This window comes from Octopus bimaculoides, chromosome 2, assembly GCF_001194135.2.
Source record: "Octopus bimaculoides isolate UCB-OBI-ISO-001 chromosome 2, ASM119413v2, whole genome shotgun sequence".
Classification (NCBI taxonomy): Eukaryota; Metazoa; Mollusca; class Cephalopoda; order Octopoda; family Octopodidae; genus Octopus; species Octopus bimaculoides.
In genome coordinates, this window is record NC_068982.1 from 48,220,241 (window position 1) to 48,230,342 (window position 10,102).

General features: G+C 35.4%; 1 protein-coding gene across 2 annotated transcripts in view; it reads right to left on the reverse strand.

Annotated features, from left to right (window-relative positions):
* Window positions 1-10,102, reverse strand: part of LOC106871625 (mucin-5AC) — a 591,942-nt gene that overhangs the window by 1,394 nt on the left and 580,446 nt on the right. The window lies entirely within an intron of this gene.

The following is a 10,102-nucleotide window of genomic DNA, read 5'->3' on the forward strand; positions in this document are numbered from 1 at the left end:
TTGTATGTGTGGTTTTCTCCTTAAAAATAAAACATCTGCATACATAAAACTGATAGCTAGAATATGGAAATGTGCTTCAAGAGGTCACAGCTTGGGTTGTAATTTCTTCTACATATTGCATATATATATGTAAGTGTGTGTGTGTGTGTGTGTATGTTTATATATATATATATATATATATATATATACACACACACATATACAAGAGGAGGTGCTGAAAATTTCCTGGCTTTGGGTAAAAGGAAATACAGGAGGATCAGTTAATTATGATTTTATTCCACATCCCTCTCATATCCAGACACTTATTGCAGTGGTCCTTCACTTCACTTTTTCTAAGCCCTGTGAAAGAACTCAGAAGGTTGGGTCTATAACTAGGCCTTTTGTGATACCCGTAAGGCCAGGAACTTTTCAGCACCTCCTTGTATATATTGAATATGTGTGTGTGTGTGTATGAACATGATTAAATATTATTTGATTCAAGGTCTCAGGTGAAAGGTGTTCTGGACATGTCTTGATCTGTTGTGTACAGTTGATAAAAAAAAAAAAGAAAAACAAGCCTGACTTAAATATTCTTGATAGAAACTTAACAAAAAGGTAAAAATATGGAGACAAATACTGAGATGTAAATTTTAAGCACTGTGAAATGACAATAGCCCAGTGGTTAGAACAACAGGTCTAGTTAGTAAAAATATAGATTCCCAATTTAATCTCTGGCCAATCCTGTGATGCATATCATTTGAAGATAATTGAAGAAAGATTTCAGATTAAATATCATGTAATCAACATGTCCAACATGTCCAAGAAAATACAGAGAAAAACATCAATATTAACTGATTGCAAAAAATACGACACAATTGTTGTTAATGCATTCTATTGTTAGGGATTTCAGTGTTTATGTGTGTGTGTCTATATGCATTAAAAAAAAAACTTGTACATGCACACGTGTGTGTGTGAATATATATATGTATACAGGCATATGTATCTTTTATCATTTACTTGTATCAGTCATTAGACTGTGGTCATGCTGGGGCACTGCCTTGAATTTTTAGTCGAATGAATTGACCGCAGTTCTTTTTTGTTTTTGAAGCCTGGTACTTATTCTATCATTCTCTTTTGCTGAACTGCAAAGTTATGGGGATGCAAACACACCAACACCGGTTGTCAAGCGGTGGTGGTGGAAAAAATAGATACAAAGACACACACATATACATACATGATGGGCTTCTTTCAATTTCCGTCTACAAAATCCACTCACAAGGCTTTGATTGCCTAAGGTGCCACATACTGAGACTGAACCCCGAATCATGTGGCTGGGAAGCAAATTTCTTACCACACAGCCATGCCTGCACCTATGTATGTGTAAATGTGTGCGTGTGTATTTGCACCGCTCTTTAAAGTAGAAATCCGCATCTGCAACCCCCATCATTGCTAAAACTAAATAGTGGATCAATAAATTAAATAAAATAGAATCATAGGTAGATAGATGCTGGAAAATTAATGGAGACAGCCATACGCTTTATACATTTATTCTATAACAACAAACTTCACTATTCTTTCCTAAAATCAATATTTCATTTATTCATTCTTAACCTCATGCTTTTGTGTTTATTCTACTTCATTTGTGCTAAGAGCATTACCTTTTTGACTACTCTGGATTTAATACCTCAACATATCTTTGTAGAACTTGTTTGTCCAGTGTTTCTTTGCTTTTTAATGTCTGTTTTGTTTCTCATCTTTCCTCTTCAATTATATGCATTATTATGATCTTCTCTGATGTTGTTACAAGATGTAAATTGCAAATAAAATGTATTATTGTAGGAGACCTAGACCTCTGGAGATATGCTGTGATTGAGAAGACCCAGCAAATAAAGTGAAATTGCAGCCATAGCTGATGCCAGTGTTGCATGTCCAGCCCATTTAAAAGTACCCTTGATGCGTTGGGCAATATGATATGCTTGAGAAGACCTGCTGAGTCAAGCAAAGCCAAAATCGTAGCTGTGGCCAGTGCCCCCTGACTGGCTCCCATTCTGGTGGCATGTAAAATGCACCATCTGAATGTGGTCGATGCCAGGTCTGCCTGACTGGCTCCCATGCATGATAAAATAAGTACCAGGCTTAAAAGAAAAAAAACTACCATTTTTAAATAAATGATGGGTGACAATGTTTATTTGAGGAAAACAAAAATGAAAACTCTGTAAAGCTAGCTGAAATATTTAGAGATAAATCCAAGAATACAATTCAGACAATTATTTTATTTCAATCTGTCTTTAACATCATTCAGAAAAAAAATTATATAAAAATTAAATTTGTATTTTTATTGTCTTTCTTAATAACCCATCACTGCCAGACCCCATTTTTTCCCTTTTCTTGTGATACTGAGGTCAAAAGAAAGAGTTATATCCTCACTATCTGATTATAGTGTGATGCTCAGAGAAACAGACTAAGAAGCAACTGTATTTCTTTTATCGTATTTTTCTCAGCTTTAATCACCACTAATCTTCCTTGCCTTTCTTTGCTTTGCTTTGCATCTCATTTAGACTCTCTCTCTCTCTCTCTCTCTTACTTTTCTCTACTTCCTACTATATTTAATTTTACAATTTTCCTTCCTTGTATCAAATCTCATTCAACTCAAGATTTTAACCTGTTTCTTTTACCCGCTACCACTTTTTAAAGTCTTGCTTTATCATTTTTCTTATCTTTTCATCTTGTCCATTTATCAAAATGACTACTTTTAACATTAAAAAAAAAATATTTAATTTTTGCTTAATTTCCTTATTTTAATGGTTTCCAATTCTACTTCTCTTTATGAAGTCTTTATTGTTTTTTAACTTTACATCATCACTCGACCCATATTAAGTATCAGTTAAATCTCAAACAATTACAAACTATTTAAAAAAAAAAAGTAACCGATACATTAGATCACTGGTTCTCAGCCATTTTCTGACCATGGACTTATTTTACCCAGGATGGAGGCGGTTCTCATAGCCATTTGATGTCTAAAAACTCCTATTATATTTTTATGATTAAATATTATTGGGAAATTGCATAAAAAAACATGTTTAACCCATTATCATTCAAGCTGGCCACATCTGACCAAAACATTCTACCTGCTTTATATTCAAACTAACCAAACCTGGCTTCTCACAACAACCCTACAATATCATTCTAAATATTAACTATTAGCTCATCAAAATCTCAAGGCTATGAGATAATGCATGATTTATTCAAAAACAATGTGAATGAATAAGCATTACTTTTGACAGAATAATCTGAATGCTAAAGGGTTAAATACTTTGTGTATTGTAGTTTACTGCCCATAAATTTTAACAATGAAATCTTATGTGGACCCCAAGGTCCATGTGGTACCCATTTGAGGACCAAAAGCAAACAAAAAAAAAATGTATGATCAATGTTAGAATGCCACTGATTACACTGTGTAACATGATTTTTGTCCTTGGGTAGCAACTGTTATTTCTTATTTACTTACTCCTAGAAAGTATGAAAAATGGCTAATATTTCCTTCAAACTTTTCTTTTGTTACATTTATTCAAACCCCTAAGAATATCACTCAACACATTGCCATGATGCTCCTCCACTATTCCTGTTCATGATCAGAGATTCACATATTGTCAGCCACTAAGGGACATGCTCAAGTAATTAAGGTCAAGCAACTGACAAGCAAATTTGTACTATTGAGCAGAATATTTACTATAATGATATTTCTGCTCCAGTAACTTAGTACTGAATCTGTGTGAAATGTAATGGAAAATAGGTCAGTTTCAAAACACTGAAGTCCATGTCGCAAAAGTAGTTTAAAGGGAAAAGTAGTGATTTTCTTAGATTTCTATATAGAAGCAAATAAGAAATAACATTTACAGACCAAAGGCAAAAATAAAAAAAATTCATTACACAGTGTTATAGGCCAGCTCATCTTGGGGCTAAACAAATACAGTCCAATGATTGTGGTCAGATTTGAACTCAAAACCACAGTTCTTTGAACTTCAAAACAATCAACAGACAGATATTTATGCAGGTTTGTTCTGTTCAGTGATTCATGCAGTAATTCATGAATGAATAAATAAATAAAAGTTACATGAAATAACATGTTTTGAAATTAATCTTCTACCTTTAGGCAAAAGATGTTTGTGTCTTGTTTAGAGATAGAACTGAATGTCAACAGTCAAATACATATGTTAGAAAATAAGACAAGAGTCCTTCCACTTTATAAACTATGAAACTCAATAATATATCTTGTGGTTGTTGTTGTTGTTGTCAGTAGGAGAGACGGTAGTATTTTTAATGTTGTTGGATAGCTAACGGTTAGCTCAGCTTGAAAAGATGAAAAATGTAGTCTCTTTGTCTATTGAGATACTGAGAGAGGGAGAGAGAGAAACACACTGAAATAGAGTGGGAGAGAGAGAGAGATATATATACTGAGAGAGAGGGAGAGAGACATACACACACTGAGAGACCCATACAAGTGAGGATAACAGACATTAAATGATGATGAAGATATCAAGTTAGGGAAACAGCAACACATACTCATGCATACATATATATGACAAGCCTCTTTCAGTTTCTGTCCATCAAATCCACTCACGAGGCTTTGGTAATATCCAACGGCTATGGGAGAAAGAGACAGACAGACAGACAGACAGTGCTGCAAGAATTGACACCAGTAATTAGCTGGTACTTTATCCATAAAAAAAAATGAAAGGTGAAGTCAGCTTTACTTTCCATTCTTTTGGGCTTGATAAATAAAATACCAGCTAAATACTAGTAGATTTTGCTACCACTCTCTCAGGATGTAAACACACAGTACAGAAAACTGGAAATGAATAGCACAAAGTATTCCATCCACTGCTTTAATGACTTAGGCAATAGACTCTGTGTGTGTGTGTGTGTGTGCGTGTACTGTGGACTACCTTATGGTATCTATTTCGGATCTCTTTACTGTGAGTTCAAATTTTGTTGAGGCCAACTTTATAGTTCATTCTGATGGGGGGTTGATAAAGTAGCAGTCACATACTGGAACCAATTCTTCTCTCTTTCACCACTACACACTTTTCTCTCTGGAGGAAAACTGGCTCTAACTAGGTTTTAGAAGGCTGGACACTATCAGACTTAAGAATACCAAGGCAAATACGAAGCCCAGTATACCCATCATCATTACATCAAGACCATATGTGCACAACATTGTGACCTTATATCAAGATAAACAGTGCATGACCTTGCAGGTGGGGCCCAGTTAGAATTTTCTTCAGGTCAAGTAGCCCATCCCACTCAAAAAATCCCTGAATAAGAGTTAAGGATGTTGAATGAAACATCCATGTTTCCAGAGGTGAATTATCCAAACCTCAAAGACTTCCTCTCAGCACATGGTTATGATGCTCCCCAACTACTCTTGCTCATGATCAAAAATGCACTTATTGTCAGCCACTAATGGACATGCTCAGACATGCTCAACTGGTTAAGGTCAAGCAACTGACTAGCAAATCTGTGGTATTGAACAGAATATTTGCTGCAGCCCATATTTTATACCAAGACAAAATATGTACATGATAACACTTCCAAACAGTTAAGATCAGAAGCCAAGAGAGCCACTGCCTGGTACTGCAAGCTGACAGAATCATTAGCACACTGGACAAAATATTTAATGGTATTTTGCCTGTTGGTACGTTCTGAGTTCAAATTCCTCTGAGGTCTAATTTGCCTTTCATCCTTTTGAAGGTCAATAAATTAAGTACCAGTGAAACACTGGGGTTGATATAATTGACTAGTCCCTTCTCCTAAAATGGCTGTCCTTGAGATAAAATTTGAAACCTTTATTATTATTATTATCATTGTTATTATTATTATTATTAAGGCTACGAGCTGGCAGAATCGTTAGCATGCCCTGCAAAATGCTTAGCGGTATTTTGCCAGTCGCTAAGTACTGAATTCAAATTCTGCCAAGGTTGACTTTACCTTTCATCCTTTCGGAGTCGATAAATTAAGTACCAGTTGCATACTGAGTTGATCTAATCAACTGGCCACCTTCCCCCAAAATTTCAGGCCTTGTGCCTAGAGTAGAAAAGATTATTATTATTTTTAAGGCAGCAAGCTGGCAGAATTGTCAGCATGCTCGGCAAAATGCTTAGTGGTATTTTGCCAGTTGCTATGTTCTGAGTTCAAGTTGTGCTGAGGTCTACTTTGCCTTTCATCCTTTCAGAGGTCAATAAATTAAGTACCAGTGAAACACTGGGGTTGATGTAATCGATTGTCCCCTTCCCCACAAAAATCCAGGCCTTGTGCCTATAGTAGAAAGGATTATTATTAGTAGTTGTAGTATTGTTTAGTATGGTGCAGGTGAAAGGCTTCCTCTCATCATGCACCTATAAAATGAAAAAATCCATTTACTTTTAGTAGCCATACTATTTCCTTTCTGCCTGCACCCCAACCACTTCTGTTGTGCCGTCTCATTTCATTCTTTTGCATGCCATTATTATTTTCATGCTTGCTTTTTTCCGGAACTTAGTTCCCACTGTTTTCGTAATTGTCATTGTAATGTTCTGTCATCCATTGCTCTTGAGGCCAACAAAGAAATCATCATCATTATTAATTATATTGAATATTTTGTTTTCCTTTTCTATCATTATTATTGTTCTTGACGTGTCTTATAATAGTTGGAATCGATGTTGTTGTTGATGTTATTGTTATCTGACACATAATGTCAATGTTTTTTTGTTTGTTTTTTTTTTATCGTATGACAGATTGTGAATGCTATTGAAATAGTTTCTGATTTCTTTTATTTTTTATTCTTTTTCTTTTTCTTGTGACTATAAACATCATTTGGTTTTGTTGCCGCTGTTGTCATGGTGACAGCACATCACAAATATGATGCCATGACTCTAATGCGTACATATTAAACCAACTGCACATGACAGTATATGTGCATTCTGTTGCTGTCTTACTGCTTGCACATGTCTAAACATTTCACATTTACACATGTGCTACCTTACTGCATGAATGTACAAGAGAAACGTTTCATGAATACAAACACAGCTAACACATGCACATATGCATTATATTGCTGTATAACTGAAACAAATACATGTTTCCATTAATGTGTAACTTGTAACAATGCAAAAACACACACACTTACACACATGCAAAAAGACGCATTAGCTCACAAAATTACATATGTCTACATATTTTCATTATAATCCAATTCTGTAAATATCTATATATATAAGAATACATACATGCACAAACAATATAACACACACACAAAGTTTCTAATTTTTAATTATTAGTGTTATGAAGTGACTCAAAGGCTGAAAGTTTCATGCATACCCATGATAAGGTCCATGCATGAAAATTTTTGCCATTTAGATAAAATTTATATATGTATATATTTCTATATATATATATAAACAATAAATTAAATAGAGAGCTACAATTGACAACCCAATAATTTATTTATATTATAATATTACATAATAGACTATGAATATAACATTAAAAAATCATTAAAAAACAAAATAGCCAACAATTTGTTTTATACATCCCTTTGAAGGAATTCCTTTCCTTAGTTTGTTACTATATATATATATATATATATATCATCATAATCATCATCATCATCGTTTAACATCCGCTTTCCATGCTAGGACTGGTGAACCGAATGGCTGCACCAGGCTCGAATCTAATCTGGCAGAGTTTCTACAGCTGGATGCCCTTCCTAATGCCAACCACTCCGAGAGTGTAGTGGGTGCTTTTATGTGCCACCGGCCATGCTCATGTGGTGTTTTTTACGTGCCACCTGTACAGGAGCCAGTTCAGCGGCACTGGCAATGACCTCGCTCGAATGTTTATTCATGTGCCACCGGCACAAGTGCCAGTAAGGTGACGCTGGTAACAAACATGTTCGAATAGTGCTTTTTACGTGCCACCGGTATGGAAGCCAGTCAGCTGCTCTGGCAGTGATCATGCTCGGACGGTGCTCTTAGTGCTCCACTGGCATAGGTGCCAGTCATTGAATTTGCAAATTTAATTTGATTTCGATTTAACTTGCCTCAACAGGTCTTTGCAAGCAGAGTTTAGTCTCCAATGAAGTGGGCTGGTTACACCCCTGGCATAGGCCACGTGTTATGGTCTCACTTGGCTTGCCAGGTCTTCTCATGCACAGCATATTTCCAAAGGACTCGGTCACTAGTCATTGCCTCAGTGAGACCTAATTTTCGAAGGTCGTCCTTCACAACCTCATCCCAGGTCTTCTTGGGTCTACCTCTTCCACAGGTTCCCTCAACTGCTAGGGTGTGGCACTTTTTCACACAGCTATCCTCATCCATTCTCGCTACATGACCATACCAACGCAGTCGTCTGTCTCGCACACCACATCTGATGCTTCTTAGGTCCAACTTTAGACGCAAGCATGGTTGTGTGGTAAGAAGCTTGCTTCATAACTACATGGTTCTGGGATCAGTCTCACTGTGTAGCACCTTGGGCAAATGTCTTCTACTGTAGTCTTGGGCTGATCAAAGCCTTGTTAGTGAATCTGGTAGACAGAAACTGAAAGAAGTTCACCGTGTATATGTATGAGTGTATGTCTTTGTGTCTATATTTGTTCACTACCAACACCAGACAACTGGTATTGGTGTGTTTACATCCCTGTAACTTAGTGGTTTGGCAAAAGAGACCAATGGAATAAGCACCAGAATTAAGAAAAAAAAAAAACTGACTGAGATCAATTCATTTGACTAAAAGTTCTTCAAGGCAGTGCTGAAACAAGATTAAAGTCCATGAAATATTTAGCTCTTTAAAATTAGTGGATATTTTCATTTCAGTTATTTAGCTGAGTTAATTATTATTGCTGGAGCTAGTTGCAAGGCAAGTTATAAGTAATTTTAGTTATCAATTGGTTATCAGCCATAAACAATTTCCTTTTGTGTGTTAAGAATACGCACACACAAAATGGAACTTCATTAGTTTTAACACTGTGTATTCAAAAGTTTGATCAACTGAAATACCAGCTGGTTAAATTAGTGTGGTTGAGTATTCCACTCACTCATGTACTCTTAGTTAATATAATTCTCAAGTAGAATTAGTATGAAACTTTGTCAAAAGACTGGATCTTTGAACTACAGGTGCAGGCTATCCAACAAGTTTCAGCACAATTTTTGTTGACTTAATTTCATTCAAAAAATCTTTGGTTCAACATTGGCTATATCGACAAATGTTTGCCTAAAATGACATATCATGAGATTGATCCCTGGAATTTGTGATTTTTGAAGACAAATACTTAACCATTTGACCACGTTTCTACTATTATATATTTATAGCTATACTTACATGGTTGATCAGAGATGGGCCAGTGGCTCCTATGAATACATTATGGTGACTATGACCAACATCATAACATATGCCACCAACGCCATCTTCCATCACCACCACTGCTATGACAACCACTTGAAAATACATCACAACAATTGGACCAACAATTGGAAAGTTGCTTGCACTAACAGTTGGTGAGTTGCAGCTGCTACTAACCCAAACATCAAGCGGTTTAACATAAAATAACAGAATTGATGTAAATACACATTTCTTGGATTTCTTCCTTCAGAAGATAGGCCTTTGTATTTTTTTGTAAAAGTTTCTACATTGTTAGAAGCTTTCTTTGTTTCCCCATTTCTTTCATTTTCTACGCACACACACACACACACATACACACACACTCTCTTTCTCTCTCTCTCACACACACACACATACTCTCTATCCCCCCCTCTCTCTCACACACACACATACTCACAAAACTGCACACACACACGTATATACAGTGGCACCATTCAATTTAAATACACTAGTATACTAATGTAAAAAATGGCATTTTTTATATATTCAAGTTGTAAATTGTGAATGAAGATGTATATCAAAATAAAGAAAATTTCACAAGCTTTAATATGGTATACAACTTTACAGCGTAACATCAACATATTAATTTTAAATTAAAGATAAATCTTAATTATCATAATTTATAGCGCCATTTAATTTAAGAGCGATTTGTAAAATTTCATTTTTTGTTTTACGTAATTTATTCTAAAAGGAACAAAAAAAAAAAAAA